The following is a 24,088-nucleotide window of genomic DNA, read 5'->3' as shown; positions in this document are numbered from 1 at the left end:
TCACTAGCAGCTTGGGCTCGTAGTTCCCAGTGAAAGCGCAGAGAACGAGAGGGCGCCACACTTTCAGACGAATATTTGTTGCTCACGGACCAGGTGATTCCCAGCAGAGGAGCCCCACGTGTCGCCAGGGCGACTCTTGTGGCCGGCGCGGCAGTTTTGCTGGTGCCTTAGCACGCCAGTTTTTGGTGCAGAGTCCGGAGATTCCCAGGCAGAAAAGCACCATCAATCTTAACACCGCTATTTTGGCCGGTGCAGTGGATTGCTCAGATTGCGGCGCTGGGAATCAACAAGTTGGACGTCTGCTCAGAGACCTAGTTAGAAAGTCGGTATTACAAAGACAACAGACGGATAAATATATAATGAAGGGAAGAAACCAGCGTAAAAAGGCAGAGAATACTCAAAATCAGAATGCCTCTCCCTCTACAGGGGATCGCAATTCCTCATCAGTAACGGAACAAGGCTTAATAGATTACGAGTGTGCTCCAATAACAGAAGCAGGTTTCAAAACGTGGGTGATAAGAAACTTCTGTGAATTAAAAGAACTTGTTCTAACCCAATGCAAAGAAACTAAGAACCTTGAAAAAAGGTTTGACGAAATGTTAACGAGAATGGACAATTTAGAGAGGAATATAAGTGAATTGATGGAGCTGAAAAACACAACACGAGAACTTCGCGAAGCATGCATAAGTTTAAACAGTCGAATTGATCAAGCAGAAGAAAGGATATCAGAAGTCGAGAACCAGCTCAGTGAAATGAAACGAGAAGACAAGATTGGAGAAAAAAGGATGAAAAGGAATGAGCAAAGTCTCCAGGAAATATGGGACTATGTGAAAAGACCTAATTTACGTTTGATAGGTGTACCTGAATGTGATGAAGAGAATGAATCCAAGTTGGAAAATACTCTTCAGGATATCATTCAGGAAAATTTTCCCAACCTGACAAGGCAGGGTAATATTCAACTCCATGTAATACAGAGAACACCACAAAGATATTCTTCAAGAAGACCAACCCCAAGGCACATAATTGCCAGATTTATTAGGGTTGAAATGAAGGAGAAAATACTAAGGGCAGCCAGAGAGAAAAGTCAGGTTACCCATAAAGGGAAACCTATCAGACTTACAGCAGATCTCTCAGCAGAAACCCTACAAGCCAGAAAAGAGTGGGGACCAATATTTAACATCCTTAAAGAAAAGAACTTTCAACCCAGAATTTCCTATCCAGCCAAACTAAGCTTTATGAACGAAGGAAAAACTAAATCCTTTGCTAACAAACAAGTACTTAAGAGAATTCACCACCACCAGGCCTGCTTTACAAGAGCTTCTGAAAGAAGCACCATACATATAAAGGAACAACCAATATCAGCCTTTCCAAAAATATATCAAAAAGAAAAGAACATTAACACAACAAAAAATTTACACTAACTAATGGGCAAAACAGCCAGCTAGCATCAAATGCCAGTATTAAAGTTATATATATTCTAATCGGATAAAAAGCCAAAACCCATTGGTATGCTGCATCCAGACCCATCTCACATGCAACGATACACAAAGACTCAAAACAAAGAGAAGGAGGAAGATTTATCAACCAATCAGAGAGTAAAAATAAACAAATAAATAAAAAGCAGGAGATGAAATTCTCGCCTCTGATAAAGTAGATTTTAAAGCACCAAAGAGCAAAAGAGGCAAAGAAGGACATTACATAATGGCAAAAGGATCAATGTAACAAGAAGAGCTAATGATTTTATAGATCAACGAGACAGAAAATTAACAAGGACATCCAGGACTTGAACTCAGACCCGGAACAAGTAAACTTAATAAACATTTATAGAACTCTCCATTTCAAATACATAAAACATACATTACCACCTCACACCTATTCCATAAGTGACTACATAATTGGAAGTAAATCACTCCTCAGTAATTGCATAGCATTTCATAGGTTTAAATGAAATATTGGTTGGCTGCTCGTTTGTTATTTTCTTCCCTTATTCCTTCCTGTTTACATCAAGTATAATTATTGGTATAAAAGAGGTTTTCAATACCCATTACTAAACTGCATTCTAGCCTGGGCAAGAAAGCAATACTCTCATTCTCTCTCTCTCTTTCTCTTCCTTTTTCCTCCTCTTCTTTATTCTTTTTCTTTCTTTCTTTCTTTCAAAAAAAAAAAATAAATAAAGTCAGGTTGTGTCCTCGGGAACTCAGCAGATCTTGGGGTGGAGGGGGGCACAGCATTGGACACCACGGTTCTCCGTTCCTCCCCACCCAGATCCCAGCTACCACTGACCCAAGGCTATGAGAGGCAACACTGCTGACTGCTTCCTCAGCTGGCCACAGCCTCTGAGAACAAACATCCAGAGGAAAGACGACCCAAGCACAAATGCGCCAGCCACAGAGCACACTGACGGCCTTGCTGGTTCCAAGGATGACTGATGAGTCCTGCTCCCTGAAGAGGCCGACGCAACGCAGAATAGAGACTTATCTCGGGGACAGCCTGATTGTACTGAAGTCTGCTGGGGACGGGTAAACCACCTAAAAACGCCAAATGTAGCCGAGCGCGAGAAATCACAGCATGTGTCTACAGGTGCCACTAAAATATAACAGTGTGAAAGCCAGTTTAATTATAACAATACATTATAAAACCAGAGGTAACAAAACTATCAGTCCAATTTTGTTTCATAAAATCTATATAAGTATAAAATATGCATATACATACACACATTTACATGTATAAATATTCAGATAGGTATAATATGTCAGGATTCTCAACCTTGGCACTATTACCATTTGTTTTGTTTTGTTTTTCTGAGACGGAGTCTCACTCTCTTCGCCCAGGATGGAGTGCAGTGACGCAATCTTAGATCACTGCAACCTCCATCTCCTGGGTTCAAGCGATTCTCCTGCCTCAGCCTCCTGAGTAGCTCAGATTACAGGTGCGGTGGCTCACGCCTGTAATCCCAGAACTTTGGGAGGCCGAGGCGGGCGGATCACGAGGTCAAGAGATCGAGACCATCCTGGCCAACATGGTGAAACCCCATCTCTACTAAAAAAATACAAAAAATAGCCGGGCATGTTGGCAAGTGCCTGTGGTCCCAGCTACTCGGGAGGCTGAGGCGGAAGAATCGCTTGAATCCAGGAGGCGGAGGTTGCCGCGAGCCGAGATTGCACCACTGCACTCCAGCCTGGCGATAGAGCAAGACTCCGTCTCAAAAAAAAAGAAAATAGTTAAGATGGTAAACTTGATGTGTATTTTACCATTATATACGTGTGTGTGTGTGTGTGTGTTTTTGAGACAGGGACTCACTCTGTCACCCAGGCTGGAGTACAGTGGTGTAATCTCAGCTCCCTGCAGCCTCGACCTCCCCAGGCTCAGGTGATCCTGCCATCTCAGCCTCCCAAGTAGCTAGAACTAAAGGCATGTGCCACTATGCCCAGCTAGTTTTTTCCATTTTTAGTAGAGATGGGGTTTCGATTAAATGAAGACTCAAGCAATCTGCTTGCCTTGGCCTCCCAAAGTGCTGGTATTACAGGTGTGAGCCACCGCACCCAGCCCACAATATATTTTTTAAGTGAAAGAGGAAGACATAGATGCCAGTATTATAGTGACACAATGTGAGAAGGATTGGACCTCCCGGAAGAAGGATCCATCACCCAAGGGACATAAACAGCCTCTAGAAGCTGGAAAAGCAAGAAAACGGACTCGCCCTAGAGTCTTCAGAAAAGAACACATCCCTGTTGATACCATGATGTCAGCCCAGTGAGATTCATGTCAGACCTTTGAACTACAAAACTGTGAGATAATCAATTAGTGTTGGCCAGGCATGGTGGCTCATGCCTATAATTGCAATACTTTGTGAAGCTGAAGCAGGAGGATCACTCGAGGCCAGGAGTTCGAGACCAGCCTAAGCAACAGCAGGAGACTCCTGTCTCTATAAAAAAAATTTTTTAAGTTAGCTGGATGTGATGGCAAGCATCTGTAGTCCTAGCTACTTGGGAGTCTAAGGTAGGAGGATTGCTTGAGCCCAGGAGCTCAGGGCTGCAGCGAGCTATGATCATACTGCTGCACTCCAGCCTGGGCAACAGAGTAAGACCTTGTCTCTAAAAAAAATAATAATAAAATAGCTGGGCGTGGTGGCTCATACCTGTAATCCCAGCACTTTAGGAGGCCGAGGTGGGTGGATCACCTGAGGTCAGGAGTTCGAAACCACCCTGAACAACAAGGTGAAACCCAATCTCTTACAAAAAAAAGAAAAAAAGAATAATAAAATAAGGCCTGGCACAGTGGCTCACACCTGTAATTGCAGCACTTTGGGAAGCTGAGGAGGAAGGATCACTTGAGCACAGGAGTTCAAAACCAGCCTGTGCAACACAGGGAGATCTCATCGCTACAAAAAATAAAAGATTAGCCAGATGTGGTAGCATGTACCTCTGGTCCCAGCTACTAGGGAGGCTGAGGCAGGAGGATAAATTGGGCCCAGGAATTCAAGGCTTCAGTGAGCCACAATCATGCCACTGCACTCTATCCTGGTTGAAAGAGTGAGAGCATCTCTTAATTAATTAAATAAAATAATAAAATAAAAATAAATTAGTGTTGTTTTCAGTCACTAAGTTTTGGTAACTTGTTACTGCAAGTGACCATGGGCTGATTCCATTCAGAAAACTGAGACCCTACCAGTGTACCCAAAAGTGGTACCCTGAGAACACAATTGGTCTCTATAAATTTTAAATTTTATTATTTTTTATTTGTACAAAAAGGAAGAATAATCTGATCATGAAAATCGGAGTACACATGTAATGCAGAAAAAGAAAAAAAGGGAAGTCAGGCTAGTGAGAAAGCTTTTCTTTTTTAAGTGATAATTACCCATAACTAGGGAGTGCCCCTTTTTCTAAAAAGGTGCCCCTTCTACACATATGTAAATTGACACGTTCAACAAGCATTTATTGTGTGTCTACAATGCATCGTGCTTTTCGATGGTGGCTCAGCAGCCAAGGAAACAAGGTATATGGAGGAGGGGGATGCGTGGGGGCAGAGGGCTCTGTCAAGAGAGGGTGAGTGCTATGGTAGCCAACAGGAAGGACACCTGTGGGTGAGGGTGGGGTCCTGGGGGGCTTTCTGGAGGAAGAGACCTCTAAACGGAGACTTCAGTGTTGGCAAAGATGAGGGGTGAATGGGTCCAGGCAGAAAGCACAGGCATCTCGGAACTGTGCGAGACAGAGTGGCATCAGCAGAACCCAGGCCTGGTAAGGAGTCTGGACTTCAGCTGGTGGGCAATGCTGGGCCATGTGAATGTGGAGGATGAAGAAAGGCCCCCAGAGATACCCAGGTGCAGACCCTGGAACCTGTGAATATCACCTTACATGGAAACAGGGAGTCTGAGGATGTGATTAAATGAAGGATCTTGACATGAAGAGACTATCCTGGATTATCTGGGGGGCCCTAAATGGAACCACCGGTGTTCTTATAAGGGGGAGGCTCTGCCGTACACAGCAGAGAGGAGGCGACGGGACAGTTGCAGCAGAGGGGGAAATCTGCAGATGTCGCACTGTGGACGAAGGCTGAGGAGGGGGCCACGAACTCAGAAGGCAGCTCACAAGCTGGGAAAGGCAAGGACACGGATTTGCCCCAGAGCCCCCGGTGCAAACAGAGCTCTACCAACACCTTAGTTCTGGCCCAGAGAAACTGGCTTCGAAACTTCTGAACTCCAGAATATGAGTATTAAATTTCTGTTGTTTTAAACCACCAAGACAGCTAGGCGCAGTGGCTCATGCCTGTAATCCCAGCACTTTGGGAGGCTGAGGCAGGCGAATCACAAGGTCAGGATATCAAGACCATCCTGGCCAACTTGGTGAAACCCCGTCTCTACTAAAAATACAAAAATCAGCTGGGCGTGGTGACGGGCGCCTCTAATCCTAGCTACTTGGGAGGCTGAGGCAGGAGAATTGCTTGAACCCCGGAGGTGGAGGTTGCAGTGAGCCAAGATTGCACCACTGCACTCCAGCCTGGGCAACAGAGTGAGACTCCATCTCAAAAAATAAATAAACCACCAAAACCGTAGTCATTTTTTTCAGCAGCAAGAGGAAAACAAGGGGAATTCCAAGGGGAGGAATATGATCTGATACACATTTTTGAAAGGTCACCCACCCAACGCCTTGCTTTGTGGACAAATAATCTGGGAGAAGAGTGGCCAGGGAACCAGTTGAGAGGCCAGAGCCTGAGTTGGAGAGACAGAGTTTAGAGAGTTCGAAGAGGTAGAGGAAAGTCGTGATGCATTAATGAAATTTGGGGAAAGGGAGTGCTGCTGGATTAAACGTGAGGTGACAGGCAGAGTCCTGGTGATGCACAGGCAGCTGGAGAGGACCGCAACGTAGGCAGAGGTGCCACCTTCACAGTCACTGATGTGAGGACCAGGGCTGAGTTTCAGGCAAGCCTATGGAAACTTCTGGTGCCGATAACCAGAAGTACAGCAGGCCTGAGGCCCAGGAGAGCGATTCCTGGCACGTGAGGTCAAGGGAGAGGACGAGGGCATCGGGAAAGAAGAGAGAGGGCAGGGCCAAGGGCAGGGCTTTGATGAACCCAGTGGGTCAGCATGGGCAGAGGAAGGAGTCCCTGGAGAAAGAGGGAAAACAGGAGACACGGTACCAAGGAAGCCCAGGAAACAAGGGGCCTTGAGAAGGAGGCCAAGGTCAGCAGAGCCGGGAGCTGGTGGATGGAGCCCAAGGAAGGGGAATCTGAGCAGCTTCTGATTTAAGCCACACAAAGGTCAAGGGGGAACTCGGCCAGGGCTGACTGCGCAGCCTGGTTAGAGTGGAAGTCAGGGGAACGGTGCCTGCTGTCGGCAGCCCTTCTCACTCTCAACACTGGAGTCTTTCTTCAGCCAGAGGAAATGTTATTCTCTTTCTCTGGTTACTTTCCTTTCTTCCTCGCATTCTTGGTTCCTTTCCATTTTCGAGACAGGGTCTTGTTCTGTCTTGTACCCAGGCTGGGGTACAGTGGAGCCATCATGGTTCACTGCAGCCTCAAAATCCTGGCCTCAAGAGATCCTCCCGCCTCAGCCTCCCGAAGGAACTACAGGCACGGGCCACTACACCCAGCTAATTTTTTTTCTTAATTTTTCTTTTATAGAGACAGGATCTTGTTATGTTAACCAAGCTGGTCTTGAACTCCTGGCCTCAAGTGATTCTCCCACCTCAGCCTCCCAAAGCACTGGGATTACAGTGAGCCACTGCATCCAGCTCATTCTTGGTTCTTCTGCAATCTCTTCATCTCTTCTCTCTCTAGCACCAGCCATCCATCCACCGCAGCAGCTACCCTCCATCTCCTTATTTTTCTCAGAATTCTCCAAGTAATCTTCTAATTGACCAATTGAATTTTCTCCAGGGCTCTCTCTTTTATTCTTTGCCTCCAACATAATCCATGATTTGGTAATTGAGTTCTGCATCTGTCCTGCTCTTAAGACTATTCTTTTTGATACCATGTCTTCTTAAGTCTACTGAGAATATCAGTTAGAGAATTTCATTCTTAAGACTATTTGGTTCTACAGAAAAAAATAGGCAGAGTAATGAAACAATAAACATATAGAAATAGATCCAAATATATCTGGGATCATAGAATGTAAGCAGCAGTTCTAAATAGCAGGGGAAAGGTAGCTTAATTTTTTAAAATATCACTAGAGAATTGGCTGGCCTTTGGAAGTGGGGAGACAGGGAAGCTAAATCGCTTCCTTACTCCTTCCCCCAAAAGAAAAAATTTAAACATTATAAAATGAAATGCTGAAGACATTAATACCAACCTGTGAAAATCGTAAACTTCTGTTTAGAAAAAAAAGTACGCTACACAAGTCAAAAAAGAAAATTAAAAACTGGGGAAAAATATTTATAAAACATATGGCACAGGGCTAATGTCCTTAATACATAAGGGCTTTAATAAATCAGTAAGAAGGCCGGGCGTGGTGGCTCAGGCCTGTAATCCCAGAACTTTGGCGGCTGAGGCAGGTGGATCATCTGAGGTTAGGAGTTCGAGACCAACCTGACCAACATGGAGAAACCCCATCTCCAAGGGCATGGTGGTGCGTGCCTGTAATCACAGCTACTCAGGAGGCTAAGGCAGGAGAATTGCTTGAACCTGGGAGGTGGAGTTTGCAGTGAGCCACCTCTCCAGCCTGGGGAACAAGAACAAAACTCCACCTCAAACATAAATAAATAAATAAAATCAGTATGAAAAAGGTCCTATGCTCATTTATAAAATGGGCAAAGGACATGCACAATAATTCATGGAAAAGTCAATACAAGTAATTAATAAATCTATGAAAAGGTGTTCAACTTCCCTCTTGACCTTACTTTTTACCTACCAGACTGATACAGATCAGACAGTGTGATGGCCCCGACTGTGGGATTTTCTAGGGCACAGCCACTCTCTACCTGTTGGGTGATCTCACTGAAGCCATAGCTATAATTCCAAGCTATGGGCTCAGGTTGTCCCATCTTTGTCTATGGCCTGACTTCTCCCCACCTTTTTTCTGAGACGAGTCTTGCTCTTGTCACCCAGGCTGGAGCGCAATGGCATGATCTTGACTCACTGCAACCTCCACCTTCCAGGTTCAAGCGATTCTCCTGCCTCGGCCACCCGAGTAGCTGGGATTACAGGCATGTGCCACCCCCAGCTAAATTTTTGTATTTTTAGTAGAGATGGGGTTTTGCCATGTTGGCCGGGCTAGTCTCAAACTCCTGACCTCGTGATCTGCCCGCCTCAGCCCCCAAAGTGCTGGGATTACAGGCGTAAGCCACCGCACCCAGCCTCTTTTTCTTACATTTACATGTCTTGGGAAAAGAGTGTTAAGAACATATTTACATAGCCTTCCCCATAGTCCAGCTGAAATTATAGGTAGGTGATTCTAGGACCCAATCCCTTTTTTGCCCCCCTCAGGGCATCTACAGCTTTCTTCACAAACTTTCCAACCACCCTCAGGAAGCACTGACTCCCTGCAGCCAAAGGAGGCTACATTTGCATCCATCTCAAGGCAAACAGCAGCAGCAGCAGCAGTACTTACACGGAGGGCTGGAAATTCACAGTTAATTCTGATATTTCTTAAACAGAGCATTGTTCCTCACACAAGAAAGGTCAGAGGAAGATAGTCTGTGGAACAGGAATGTGGATTCAACTGGACACTTCCTTCTAGGGTGCCTGCCAGTATCTGTGGCCTTGGAGACAGGGATTCGCTCAGCTGGCTGGCCGCAACGCTTCTGCCTCCCCTGTTATTAGCCAGACTTTATGGAGCTCTCCTGGGCCCCAAAATGCCTTGGAAGAACCATTTATGATCATCACTTCCCACAGTGCCTTGGGAATACGGACTGATGGTTGTCAGGTCTTATAGGAGGGAAACTGAGGCAAGGAGGAAAGAGGGGCTTCCCACATCAGCCAGTATCTAGGCACAGAACCGAAACACCTCGTAATCTACCACACACAGCAAGAAGAGGGGCAGAAAGGAGACAAGAAAGAAGCGGCAGATTTTACACACATCTTTTTCTTTTTCTTTTTCTTTTTTTGAGACAGGGTCTCATTCTGTCACCCAGGTTGGAGTGCAGTGGCACAATCACAGCTCACTGCAGCCTTGACCTCTTGGGCTCAAGTAATTCTCTCACCTCAGCCTCCTGAGTAGCTGGGACCACAGGTGCACACCATCATACCTGGCTAATTTTTTGTTTTTTGTAGAGATGGGGTCTCACTATGTTGCCCAGGCTGTTCTCAAACTCCTGGCCTCAAGCAATCCTCCTGTTTTGGCTTCCTACAGTGCTGTGATTACAGGCATGAGCCACCTCTCCTGGCCCAAAACTCATTTTTAATGTGGAACCGCTCTTTGGAAGTCTAAAACATATGTAAATCTACTGAATTTACTCTATGAACATGGTTACTTACCCCCTCTAGAATTTTAAATCAGTACTTCTTTTTAGAAAAAACACTTCAGAAAATAAAGCATATATTGAATGTCTAGTAACCAAAAAGCATCACTGCTAAAATGGCTGGAAATGTGACTACAGCTGGGCTTGCCTAGTTGAGACAAGAGCCTCCCAGGTTCCAGTCATGCTGGAACCCTGTTGGGGCCACCAAACGAGTCAGTTTTCCCCCTAGCACTGGCTTCATGCTCTGGCAGAATGTTCCGGATTCTCCTCAACTCCATTAAATGCCTGGGCAATGCCATTCTGCTTGTCAGTAGAATTCAGCTGGTTACATGGAGACCCATTCATGACTTCCTGACTGCCTGAAAGACAACTTGGGGGTATGACCTTCCCTAAGACCCAGGAGGACGTCTTTACAAACGGAAGGTCCTTCGGCTGTTCAGTATGATGACATCCCAGCCACAGAGAACTTTCTTGACCTACTTTTCACACTCTTTGAGTGTGCCCATGCTCCTGCTTAGCCCCAGATTCACATGTTCTAGCCTTGACCCTAATCAAAATTTACCTCCCCCTATAAACGACCCCTGAGGCCCCTGGACAATGTGGGGACAGGCACTCCCACTTTGTCCTGCCCTTCAGCACAGCACGTACCCCACACAGAAGTCATCTGCTGGTGTTTCGGTCCCTTCCTGGGCCTGGAGCTTCCTCTCTGGGCCACCAGCTCCCAGCTCCCAGCCTGTGCCTCTCTCTTGCACCTGTTCCAGTTATCATGATTACTGCTTCCAGGAAAGGAATGGGATCAACAGTCTGCCCAAGGACACTAACCTGCTCTCTTGGGCCAGGGGATTCCTAGAAGCAGAGCCTGAGAGACAGCTGACACGTGATTTATTGTGCAGGTGTTTTCAGGAGAAATCTGTAAGGGAATGGGGGAGGCTGGGCAGGTGCAGGGGGAGGAGCTAGGAATGAGGTGGGTTCAGCTGAGTCCAGCCACAGCTGATCCCCTGGGGAGCTCTGGGGTGTGAAGGGCCACCAGAGTTATCCTACCTGGAGGCCAGCAGGCGGGGCTTCTGGACCCCTGCATGTCAGTCATTGGCTGAGAGCCAGCCCTAGGCATTTCCCTGCAAGAGCGATTCTCAGGAAAAGTGTGCAGCTGAGACCCAGCACTGTCAACACTCACAGCACGCAATAGATTAAGGGGACCTGGGTGGTCCAGCAGCATCCATTTCACCTGCTCCATATCTGGGATTGAAGCAACTACTGGGTCTGTCACTGTCCTCCACTCACTCTCAAGTTGGGAGGAAACAGCTGCCCCTTCAGGACCAGCCTGGCACTGGAGCCTAGGCTGCAGGAATGGGGTCAGAGTCACCAAGCTCTGGACCAGCTGAAGCCCTGCAGCGGTTGCACAAAGGATCCTTTCCCTTCCTTCCCACAGACCCCACTCACAGGTGTTTCCAGCCTCCCACACAAGGCCTTCCCAAGAATAAATGCAGGACTGTCCAAGCCCTTGAAATTCACAGGCTCAGCTTCCTGAGAGGAGAGCAAACACCAAGTCCTCAAGACGCTCAAGGAGGTGGGAAAGGAATCTGCAGCTCTCACCAAAGACAACAGAATCCCCTCTGCTCTTAGGTCTTGCTTCCTCCAAAGGCCCCGTGACCAGGGAGCCCGGAATGCGTGCCGCCGCTCCTCAGTCTCAGAGCATCCCCAGGATGCTCACCCTACACGGTTTCAGTTCCGGCTGGAGACCCAGCACCTCTCCTCTTATTTATGAACTGGAAAGTCCTCCGAGGGAGGGGACAGCCCTAGTAGAAAATTCCAGGGTGAGAGAGGTGAAGCGCTCCCTTTGGTGATCACTTTTGTTTTTTGTTTCCTGAACCGTCTTCCTGGTTGTAGAGCAGGGGCCAGGCCCCAACCCACCCCCACCTCATCTCCTGGTGGGGTCAGGGAGGGAGAGCAACAGTTGATCTATAGGACTCAGGCAGCCCCAGTCTCTGAGACAGGCTTGTGGAGGACAGGGCTTTTCATGGAGAATTCCTGGGGCAGCAAACGCCACAGAGCCACCACCTGACCAGTGGGAGGGCCGGGCAATTGCCAAAGCCTTGACTGAAACCAAGGATGGGGGGCGGCGGGAAGTGGTGGCTTAGAGACACCTGACATCAAAGGGCTTCCGACTCCGGGTGCTCATGAGACTCTCCCAGAGCAGGGGCAGGGAGGAGATGGGGAGAGGGGTTGCTTTAAAAATCCTGATGTCAGCGAGGCATGGTGGCTCATGCTCATGGTGGCTCATGCAACACTTTGGGAGGCCACGGCACAAGGACGACTTGGGGCCAGGAGTTCGAGATCATCCTGGGTAACACAGTAAGACCCGTCTCTACAAAAAATTAAAAAATAAAAAATTAGCCAAGCACGGTTAATGCCTGTAGTCCTAGCTACTCAGGAGGTGTGCCCCTGTAGTCCTAGCTACTCAGGAGGCTGAGGTGGGAGGATCACTTGAGCACAGGAGTTCTAGGTTGTAGTGGGCTGTGATTGTACCACTGCACTCCAGTCTGGGTGACAGAGTGAACCCTCATCTTCAAAAAACAAAATAAAATAAAATCCTGACCTGATTGCAGCCAGATCAATTACATCAGACTCTAGGGGAGGGGTCCAGGCAGAAGCATTTCCAAAGCCTCCCCAGGTCATGCCAGGGTACGTCCAGGGCTGAGCGCCACTGTGGAATCTGGTAGGAAAAGAGCTGTTTAGATTGAGGACAGCACCATAAGTATTTCCAAGCAGCCCTTCAAGAAAGGAGGGGGTGGAATTTTCTAAAAGCAAACTGAGTTGCGTATTTAGCCCCCTCTCCCTTCTACTAATATTTCCAAGGAGAAGAGGGACAGTGTAGAGCATCCCGCGGGGTCCGTGTGTTCAGGCACTGAGCTGATGCAAAGGGCTCCTTCTTGCAAGCCAGGGCACCATGTCACAGAAGCCAGGACTCCAGCCCCAGGCCCCAGGTCTCTTGCAAAGGAAAGGCTCATTGGAGGCCCGCAGCTTCCCCTTCTGGGGCCTGTGCATGCCTCTTCTCTGAGCCCTGCCCCCACCCCCAGGACACCCTGGATCTCCTGCATTAGAGAAGAAAGTTGCTGGACACAGAGCTTTACACTACAGTGTTAAAGACTGACTGGCCAGGTGTCCTGAGAGAATCTGCTCTGTAACCAAGCAGTGGGAGAGGAGATAGTGCTGATCCCTCTGTGATTCAGCCCCCTCATAGCAGGGCAGGAAGCCGTGTGGATGGCAAACAGGAAACCCCAGCCCCATTGCACCACACGAGGAAGGAGACTTCAGCTGCAGGCTGGAGCCCTGCCAAGACCTAGAGTTGACAAGAGATACCAGATCGTGCTTCCCAAACCCGAGCCTGTCCTGGGCATGGACAAAATATGGGCTGCCTCGGAAGGAAATGGCACACTCTGCCTTCCGCCTTCCTGCTTCATGCAACAGAAGGCCCCTCTCTGCTTGGGCTCCTTTAACCCCTACACCAACCTCATTAAGAAATAACTTTATTATCCTCATTTTGCAGTTGAGCAGCTGAGGCACAGAGAAGCTAAGCCACTTGCCCAAAGACACACAGCTAGGAAAGGGGCGGAGCTGAGGCTCAAATCCAGGGCAGTGCAGCTGCAAAGTGGAACCCCTAGAGACTACAGCTTCTCTTAGGGTGATAAGGAAGAAAGTGCTTTCAGCCAAAAATCAGCCACCCAACTATAGTCTGGAGGAGTGTGTATCGAAATCCCTCCAAGGGCTTGCTAAAATACAGACTGCAGGTCCCATTGCCCCAGCTTCTGATTCAGTAATTCTGGGGTGGGGTCTGAGAAGGCGCAGTTCTAATAAGCGCCCTGGGCTGCTGTTGCTGCTACTGGTGGTAGCAGGCTCTAGGCGCTTTATCTTAGTCCCTCCAAGAACCCCAGTGGGGAGGCTTTACTTTCACCATTTTACAGATGAGGAAACAGAAGGTCCCAGAGGTTAGGTGGCTTGTCCCAGGTGACACAGCCGACACGAAGCCCTGTGCTCCTGTGGCTCCCTGGCTGAGCGCAGGACCTGAGAGACTCACTATGTGAGCAGCAGGTGCATGCTGGCTTCAATTACCAGCCTACAGTAGGCTGGGGGGTCCTGGGGATGGGAGGAGAGTGAGTGACCAGCCCAGAGGATAAGCTGTGGGGAAGGCAGACCCTGCAGGGGCCGAGGGGAGAGGTCCAGAGCCGCAGGTCCAGGACGTGGGCACTTGCAGTCACAGAGCCACTGATTCTCAGTCCCGTATTACCCACTGGGTGGGACACTGAGGGGACAATGAACTACCCCTCCCACTCACAGGCCCCACAGACCATCCCCACCACATTCCCAGAAAAGACTTGATAGTTGGTAAATGACAGGCAAAGGCCCTTCCTGGCAAGCTGCCCCACTCCCATCCCTGAGCTGCCCCTGCCTGGCCCACGGACACAGAAGGAACTGAGACGCGGTAAGGGCCATGCTGGAATTACTCCTTCAAGCAGTTCAGCCCCCTCTTCCGCCACCCACTGGGGCCCCAGCCCAGCCCTCCCTGGCAGGGCCTTCGCACAGGCCGGGTTCCCAGGCGTGACTGAGGGAGATGGAAGGAAGCGGTCCTTGGACTCCTGCTGGGAAGGCCTGCCTCCAGCTCGGCAGTGGGCCTGTGGCCAGGTGAGTGACCTGGAAGGCCACCAGTGGGCCCACCCAGACAATGGCCTTGAAGGCTGGAGGAGCAGCCACGTGTTTATAGGGAAGCCTCACCGGCGTCCACAAATGCCTGACCTTTAGGATGGATGTTTAGAAGGAAACTCAGAGTCCTTAGCCTCTAATCAGAGAACCAGGGCGCTGGAGCAAGACGGAGAAGGAAGCACAAAGGAAGCACAGACTCCAGAGAAGCAGCTGTGTGCGTGCGTGTGAGCACAGGTCCGGGTGGGAGAAGGAGTCCAGTGTGGTGTGTGTGTGTATATGGAGGGCATGGTGGGGGGGTGTATGGCTGTGTATGGCTGTGTATGTGTGTGTGTCCACATGTATTGTGTGTGTTCTTGGTATGTGTAGAATTAGACTCTGGCTCAGAGAAACTAAAGACCTAGAATGCTAACCAGCCAAGACACAGCCCCTCATGGGCTCAAATTCAGTCAACTGAGAAATTCCGTGTGACTGTGGGACCCAAGGGGAGAGTGAAAAGTTGGCGGAGACAACAGTGGCCCCAATAAAGCAAGTAAGACGAGACACTCCCTGACCTGCATTTCTCAAAGTCGGGATCCAGTTTATAGGGTAGTTTTCATGTCCCTGCTGGGGAAGAGCAAGGTAAGCTTTCTTCCAGTCCAGTAACTACAGGATTTAAGTGGAGCCCTCGTCCCACAGGGAGGCCACCCTGCAAGGAGGGCCCAAGGCCTGTGTCCCCAAGTGCCCCCCACTCGCCCATCTGAGGGTTCGTCTCCTAGCTGTGCAGAGACAGAGACAGACTGATCCTGGCAGGTAAGGAGGGGCTGCCTCCGGGTCCCCTATTTCCTACAAGTTCAGATTTCTTTGGTAGCCACACTTCCTGTTTACTGAGTGGTTTCCAAGTCACAGGCCACTCTGAGACTCACTTCTGACTTCACATCCCCTTCCTCAAGGGAACCCCAGCATTCTTCCTTTTTTGGTGCTATAGGCTGAGACTCTGAGCTCTGTGTGCAGAGATCTTGGGGTTTCCTCTACTCACCACCTGGGGCCAGGACTGAAAACCCAAAAGCTGGGATCGCTGGCCTCCTCCACCTTCAGACCTCGACAGGTTCCTTGGACTTGAAAAGCAATGAGTGGGAAGAGTAAAGGAAGCACTGGGTGTGTTCAGAGCCCTAGGGTGGGGAGCAGCCACTGCAGCCCATCAACATCCACCCTCGTTTAACCTTGAGTTAACGCACTCACAACGTGTGTGGGGAAAGTCCCTGCTCACAGCAGATCTCAGACCCCTCCCAGTGCCAGGAGAGATGGCACATCGGGGGGTTTCCAGACAGACCATTTCCAGGGGAAGTTTGCCACTGTAGCACATTCACACCGTCCTCTGTCTGCCCTAAGTCCAGCTGACCAACCCTAAATGAAAGTCAGCCCTGTGAAAAGCAGAACTGCTCCTCCACGTGGCCCGCAGAGGCGGCTCTGTCAAATTTCTGTACAGCCCCCATGACTGCCTAAGATGAAAAGGGCAGCCGCCCACTGGGCAGGGCCAGGTGAAGAGACCCTGCGCGCCCTCCCAGACCCACGCTCTCAACAACTCACCGGAGGAGCCACGGGCATTTCGGGGAACTCATATAACAAGGAACTTACAGCATTTGCCTCAGAGCAAATGTCCCAGAGAAAAGCCACCTGACTCACTCCCGTGACCCCTGAATAGAGTTATGTGACCTGGTTTCCCAGTTCCGGGTCCCGCAGCTTCCTGAGCTGACCAGAGGGCATACTCTGCCTCACCAGCTCCCCAGCCTGTGGCACCATGGCCCCAACTGGCCACATGAGAGCCATCCTTGCCCCAAATGTCTGTGTGATCAGCTGTAAGACCCGCATGGCACTTTAGGAAGGGACACGGATTATCCGAGGCGACTACCCATCTCCCCGGAGTACCTGAGGCCTCATGGACCCCACCAGCTAAAGTCCCTGCACCCCATGCCACGCTACAGACAAAACATTCAACAGCCAGCCCCACAGCCACTGGGATGGGTATCAGCAAGGCAAGGGTTTGGCACACACAGGATGATTGAAATAGAAAGGCAGAGACAGCAAGTAGTTAGAAGGAGCTGGAAGGAGAAAGGAATGAGGGGGTTATTGTTTAGTGGGTACAGAGTTTCTGTTTGGAATGATGAAAAAGTTCTGAACATAGATAATGGTGATGGGTTGTGCAACACTGTGCATGGAGTTAATGCCACTAATTTGTACACTTGGAAATGGTTAAGAGGGTAAATTTTATGGTACGCATATTTTACCACAATAAAAAATAAAAATAAATTATTACATATGAAAAGAGACGAAGATCAAAATCTCCCCAAACTCCACCACCCAGAGTTAATCACTATTAATATTTTACCATACATCCTTCCAGATGCTAATATAAATGGGTGATATATTTTGCAGAAATAGCACACAGTTTGGTAAGCTGCTTCTTAAAAATATATCGTATTCTGGTGGCTCACACCTGTAATCCCATCATTTTGGAAGGCTGAGACGGGTGGATCACCTGAGATCAGGAGTTCGAAACCAGCCTGGCCAACATGGTGAAACCCTGTCTCTACTAAAAATACAAAAAATTAGCTCGGCATGGTGGCGCATGCCTGTAACCCCAGCCCCTTGGGAGGCTGAGGCAGGAGAATTGCTTGAACCTGGGAGGCAAAGGTTGCAGTGAGCTGAGATCGCACCATTGCACTCCAGCCTGGGCAACAAGAGTGAAACTCCGTCTCAAAAAAAAAAATCGTATTCTTCCATGTTAATAGCTACATATCTACATCCTATATTATTGTAGCCACATGGTATTCCAAAGTAGAGATATACCGTGGTTAACTAATTTATGACTAATTATAAATTAGTTATAACTAGTTGGCCATTTGGTCTCCATTTGTCACTATGGAGTGTTGTTATTATTATAAATAATGCCGCAAGGGACATCCCCACACACACATTTTTCTGCATTTATCCAATTACATCCCTAGGGGAAGAATTCCTATGGGTGGAGCTGCTGAGTCAGGGACTTATTTGGGAAGGTTGTCAACAGAGCATTAAGAGTCAAATTACACCAAGATGTTGAATTCTGTCATATAAAGGTCTCTTTCTCCACACAGACTTTCCTCCAAACCCCCGTCCAAGAGCCAGTGTTCAACATTTACCAGCACATCACTGGTCACAACCTAGGCATGCAGACCATAAGCAGACTCCACTTGGGTATCTATACCATTGCACAGTGATTTAGAAAGGAAGGGACAGTCCCTTCCATAAGAAACCAGTCCTGGCAAGGCACGGTGGCTCACGCCTGTAATCCCAGCACTTTAGGAGGCCGAGGCGGGTGGATAACAAGGTCAAGAGATTGAGATCACCCTAGCCAACATGGTGAAACCCCATTTCTACTTAAAATACAAAAATTAGCTGGGTGTGGCGGTGCGCACCTGTAATCCCAGCTACTCGGGAGGCTTAGACAGGAGAATCACTTGAACCCAGGAGTCAGAGGTTGCAGTGAGCCAAGATCGTGCCATTGCACACCAGCCTGGGTGATGAGAGAGACTTTGTCTCAAAAAAAAAAGAAAAAAGAAAACGAAACCAGTCCCTCCCTCCCCACCTCCCCAGGCATCCTCTGCAGACACACCATGTCTGAACCCTGAAGTCAAACTGATATACAAGATAGGCAGGATTATACTGGGTTAATGTCCACTGAATTCTCAGCAGGAAAGACTCTAGGATGGCCCCGTGCTGGGTGTCCCATGGTGGGCACCACAAGTGTAGTCTGCATGAAAGGCTTTTGACATTAAAGGTTTTGTTCTTGTATAGACAGAAGGACAAGACAATGACTCTTCTAAAAGAGACATGTGGAATCATTTAATCCCTTGCCTTGGAGATGGGGAAACCAGAAAGACTCACGGCATAAACATTTCAACAATCATTAGCCAGGTGCCGTGGCTCATGCCTGTAATCCCAGCATTTTAGGAGGCTGAGGCGGGTGGATCACTTGAGGTCAGGAGTTCAAGACCAGCCTGGCCAACATGGTGAAACCCCGTCTCTACTAAATATACAGAAAATTAGCCAGGCATGGTGGTGCGGGCCTGCAATCCCAGCTACTTGGGAGGCTGAGGCAGAAGAATCGCTTGAACTTGGGAGGTGGAGGTTGCAGTGAGCCAAGATCGTGCCACTGCACTCCAGCCTGGGAAACAGAGTGAGACTCCACCTCAAAAAACCAATCATAATCATAACCATTAAATGCACCCCAGAAGTGTCTCACGTGCGATGATTCAACCGGTTCAGGGGAGCACTTGAATATATCCCATGTCTTGGACACCTAGTACAAGTCTTATCCTCCCCCCACCATGTACAGAATTGGAAATTGAAATCACTGGGGTCACATGCTGACTCAGTCATGGCCAGATGTGTGCTGGGGCAGCTCCCACTGGTTCTCAAGGGCCAATGATGCACCACTCTTCCCAACAGTGTTCACTGACACCATGTTGGCAGAGTGAAGTTGGCTATAGTGGGAATATTTATTTTTATTTATATCACATAAAATGGAAAACATCACAAACCCCCTTCCAAGAGCCAGGTGTTAAGCATTTACCAGCACATCACTGGTCACCACCTAGCAATGTAAAGCAGGTGACCTCAGTTCCCTCACCTAACCTAAGAGCAGCCTCTCTCTCCAAAGCACGGTAACCCTCCATGTTCCACCAGAATACACACTCTCAAATCCATCGTAGCCTGCTTCTAGCCAGCAAATGGTTTTCTACATGCTTGCTGTGTGCCAGGCCTGAGTATATATGATAGCTCATTTGACCCTCACAATATTGTTGTGAGATAGTTACTATAATTTCATCTTACAGTTATATTTTATTATAATATATATAGTTACTATGATAGTTATAATTTCATCTTACAGTTGGGGAAACCGAGACTTTTAATGACTTTTCACTACAGGTTAAAGCCTGTCATAGGTTGGTTTCCCTCAAAAGTAGATCCTGAGATAAGAATTCAAGTTCAAGTACAAAGCGGGGTGGGGGTAGTGAGAAGAGGAAGGGGGAAAGTTAACACTATGAGCCATCGGGATTCAGTCCTGAAAGGGAACTCTTAGAGACAGCACAGAACATGCCTCAAACTTATCCCAACAGAGAGGCTTCCTTTAGAGGAAGCTGGAGTATTTGCACACCTTCTCCCATCGGCCATTGGTTGAGCAGTGGAACATGGGCAGGAGGCTGACAGTATCTATTATGTTGCCCCGTACCCCACAGCTAGGAAATGGTAAGATGCAGTTCAAACTCCAAATCCAATACTCTTTTCATGACATGTATAAAAATGAGTAGTTAATCACACTTCGCTGAATGCCAACTACGGTTGAAGCACCACGCTGATGAAGGAAATCTAAATCACTTTCCCAAATCACTTTGGGTTGACATGTTCCAAGAAAGCACAGGTATTTCTCTGCCAGTTTTCACCAATTGAAGGAACGGGAAAAGCCCGTGGAAGTCACCATGCCCGCTCCACAGGAATGGATGAGAGGACCCCTCTCTGATTCCGCCACAGCTGCCTTGGCAGCCGTTCCCCAGCCCCAAGTTGTCACCACAAACAGCTGCATCAACCTGTGATGACAGGCTTTAGAGTCTTCCATCCCAGAAATGATCAAAAGTGACCCACTGGCTGCCCAGCCTGAGTCAGAGGATGTGCCACTCTCCTTCCCTGGTGCCTCCTGCCACATTCACCGACCCCCACCTCACACAGCCACGTGGTCCATGGGAACACACAAGCAGACCAATTCAATGAAACCAGCAGTGAGACCTGGGGGAACTCACTCCACCTTGAAGACTTTTATAAATTCTTCTGGGCCAGGCACAGTGGCTCACACCTGTAATCCTAGCACTTTGGGTGGCTGAGGTGTTTGAAACCAGCCTGGGCAACATAGCAAGACTTCATCTCTATTAAAAAAATAATAAATTAGCTGAGTATGGCGGCACACGCCTGTGGTCCCAGCTACTCAAGAGGCTGAGGTGGGACGATGGCTTGGGCCAGGGTGATTGAGGCTGCAGTGAGCCATGATTGCGGCACTGCACTCCAGCCTGGGTGACAGAGAGAGACCCTATGTCAAAAAATAATAATAAATACAAATAAAAAATAAAAATTCTTCTTGGAGTCAGGGAGGTGTTGAATAGGACAGTGCGTCATTGGAATAAAAACTGGACCATACTGTGAAGAGTGTTAGGGAGGTGGCAGCAGGGAACTGCTACCCTCGCTTTATAAATCCAGCTGGGGCAGCTCTCAGCCACTACAGATTGAAGATAGAGGCTGAACACCTTGTTCTATTCCAAGCACACTACTGAGACCTGCCCTGTGTCTCACTCTGGCAGAGAGGACGAGATGAGCCCCAGGACTGCTCTTGGGGGTCACCAGTCCATCTCCCAGCCTCTCCGTGGGACTCTCTGGCAACCTGACCCTGCCTCTCTGCCCCCACCTCCCACTCAGTAAGGACACTTCCTGCCAAAATATCCTAAAGACAGCTGAAAGCAATAATCAGGCCCAGGTTCTTTTGTGCTTTGATGACAGGTCCCCTTTCTGGCAAGCAGCGCTGTCCAGCCCTCTGAGGCAGCAGATGCACGCCCTGGGCACCTCTCCAGCCGACTCGCTCAGCCATTCCTAAGCAGCTCACACATGGAACGCAGACACGGAGCCTGGCTCCAGGACACTGGGAAATAGACCCAGAAGTAAAAGCAAAACCAGTGAGTAACGGATGTCTCAGGTGGGCCAGAGCATCCAAAGGACTGAAAACAAGGTATAGGGTTGTCCGCCACACCAACTGACTCCTAAGATGGCACAAACTGGTGAGAAGACCTGAACCTCCAAACAGAAGTCATGTAGAGACACAGAGAGATGGGCTGTGGAGTGCCAGGGATAGAGTAGGCCACGCTCAGGAAAGTGAGGATGATGCTGGCTAGAGATACAGCAGGTACGGGTGCAGGCCCGCTTGGCCAGATGCAAAGGGCACTGGCCTGTTCACCTTCCCCTAGAAGAAGGCATGAAAAGGGACCTCAGATCCCTGGTCTCCTCTCAGCCAGCCTCTTCAAAGGGGCCATGATCATTCTAACCCAATTTCAACAGCATAGAAACAAGGGGAGTGGAGTACTTGGGATATGTCTAGGCTGTACCTCAAGGCTTATCATGTGTCTCCCTGATATTCCACCTCTGCTCTTTCATCTGCTGAAGCAGGAGTGGGACTCACCTTGCAGCCTCCCCAGCACAGGGAATCCCAAGCTGTACCAGTCCACGCTCCAGGTGCCCAGGCAGGCTGCATGCTATGCCTCCATCTTCCAGGGCAAGAACTCCTGCTCTTTCCAAAACTACCGCCCTCTGCAAGCTCAGCCATCATTTGAGGCCCTCTTCTACCCCTGTGAGGCCTGCTGGACTGCCACAGCCCCTAGGCATCAGGCTGACCTGTCCAGAGGAGAAAACACAGCTACTGCCCACCCCCAATGCCTCAGGGTCTCTGATCCCAAATGGCCACCACCCAGGTAGATGCCACACTGTGTCCCTGGGACATTACATTTGAACACAAGTGTTTCGGTTTTTAAAAAAATTAACTCTCCTCAAACAACCCAATATATCTTCTCCATGCCAGGTTTCTTTAATTCTTCAGACCACCTGCAGAAAAACTGCCTAGTAAGTAAATGTGGATTTGTTAGTAAAATAAGCCTAGCTACAGATTCCTCATCCAGATGTTACAGAAAGAAGGCCCCTGGCTCTGTCTTCCCAGCTGTTTAAAAGAATGATTGTTTCTAATTCTTTCCTCCCATTGTACTAAGATCAGCTGTGGCAGTAACTGGGTCCCCCTCCAGGACAAATTGCTGTTTGTCAGCTGATTGGTTCACACATTCATTCATCACTTACAAGGCACTTACTGTAACCCCAGCCAGCCGTAGACACCGCCTCTGCTCTCCCGAAAAACACGTTCTAGGCGCGGAATTGCAGACACCTGGGAAATAGAGTGTATGCAGCGTTGAGAGGCCTCACACTCGTCTTCTCCTGTCACTGGAGCACAGAGGTGCTGTGGACAGCCCAGGACCCACGCAGCGCCCCAGAGGTGAAACAGAACCCTCAGTCTCCCCGTGAGGCCACCGGCATTCTCTGCTTTCCCCAGAGCTCTCTGAGTTAGAGCTGAATGCAAAGTAAGCGCGCGAAATGCAGAAGTAGCCGGGGCCGCCCACGGCACCTGCCTCGCTCTCGGGACGAGAGAGTACGCCAGGCGGAGGTCCCCGGCGACCTGAGGCACTAGCTCCTAAGGAGGGCGGGGAGACCGCAAAGGGGAAGTGCCTGGAGGGCCAAGGGCCCCCAAGCACCCTGCGCCCTTCCGAAGCGCGCCGCCTCCCCGCGCCGGGGACTGGGACCCGCCTCTGGGGAATCCGCCTAGAAGACGGCAGCGGATTGGGGTTCGGCACTCTCCGGGGCTGTCGGGCCCTCCCCAGTCCTGCACCTGCCACGCCGCCCCACCTCACCAGGAAGTCTCAGAGACCCCGAGGATGGGGTGGGAGCGCCTTCCCAACGCGGGCGCGAAAAGAAGGAAGGACGCCCCCAGGGGTCGGAGAAGGAGGACCTAGCTCCAAGCCACAACTTTCTTAGGACGGACCGTAGGCCGGCTGGGGTCTCCGCGCCTACCCGGCCCCTGGGCGGGGGCGGTCCGCGCGCCCCGGGAGCCCAGCGGCTGGGGGAGGAAAGAGGCGACAAGAGGCAGGCGAGGACTAAGGCGCTGACCCGGCCGGGGTAGGGGCCATCGTGGGAAAACTTTCGGGAGGGTGGCAAGAGGGCGGCCCGCGCCCTGCACCTTGAGCCAGGCATCCCGCGCCAGTGCCTCGCTCTCAGCGCCCCGCGCCCGCGCCCCGCTCCCCGCTCCTTGCCTGCACCCCTGGCCAGCTGCGTCGCGCGCGCCGCCGGAACCGTGGAGTTGGAAAGTGGGGGGCGCCGCGGCTGGGGGGCTGCTCCAGCTGCGCCTCGGCCAGCGATCGGCGGGTTGGACTCAAATCCAGCCAGGCTGGGCAGGCGGTGGCCGCGCGACTGGGGACCGGGCGCCCCGCCCTCCTCGCTCCCCGACTCCCTCCCTCCCGCCCCTTGGCCTTTTTCAGCCCCTACCCGGTCTGCTAGTCCGCAGTCCCCTCTTTTCTCTCGCTCTTCTTATCACTCCCCACCCCTCCGCCTGGCCTTCGCCTTTCTTCCTCCCCTTGTCTCCCGCCCCCTCCTCTTCTCCCCTCCCCTCTAGGGGCGGAGCTTCTCCCCTCCCAGACAATGCTGTGGCTGCGTCCCCTTCCCCGCCAGCTCGTCTAGGCTCCTGCAGCCAGCGATTCTTCCAGGCTGGGGGTGGGGAGGGGGTGGGAGTGCAGGGTTGGGGAGGATGAGCTGGCTCCCCTCACCTCCTTGCTGCTGCCGTCTCCAAGCGGGATGGAGACTTGCCCCAAGCTCCTTGGTTCACCCGGCGCTGTGACAGCCACTCC

The 24,088-nt window shown here is 50.0% G+C and overlaps 1 protein-coding gene across 3 annotated transcripts in view; it reads right to left on the bottom strand.

The window, feature by feature from the left end:
- The window catches only part of RASSF2 (Ras association domain family member 2), a 45,798-nt gene extending 21,985 nt beyond the window's left edge, over positions 1-23,813 (bottom strand). Inside the window, exons 1-3 of one of the 3 annotated variants that reach the window (XM_064382260.1) lie at positions 23,730-23,813; positions 22,494-22,578; positions 21,829-22,040 (exon numbers count right to left, since the gene is read on the bottom strand). The gene's annotated coding sequence lies outside the window, so the exon portion shown is untranslated. The remainder of the gene's footprint in view (positions 1-21,828; positions 22,041-22,493; positions 22,579-23,729) is intronic. The other 2 variants (XM_064382259.1, XM_064382261.1) reach the window with 2 other exon arrangements.
- Between the last annotated feature and the right edge of the window lie 275 nt (positions 23,814-24,088).

This window comes from Aotus nancymaae, unplaced genomic scaffold, assembly GCF_030222135.1.
Source record: "Aotus nancymaae isolate 86718 unplaced genomic scaffold, 86718_ANA_hifiasm-v0.15.2.pri h1tg000029l, whole genome shotgun sequence".
Taxonomy (NCBI): domain Eukaryota; kingdom Metazoa; phylum Chordata; class Mammalia; order Primates; family Aotidae; genus Aotus; species Aotus nancymaae.
Note: the sequence above shows the minus strand (reverse complement) of the source record. Positions and strands in the feature narration are given on the sequence as shown.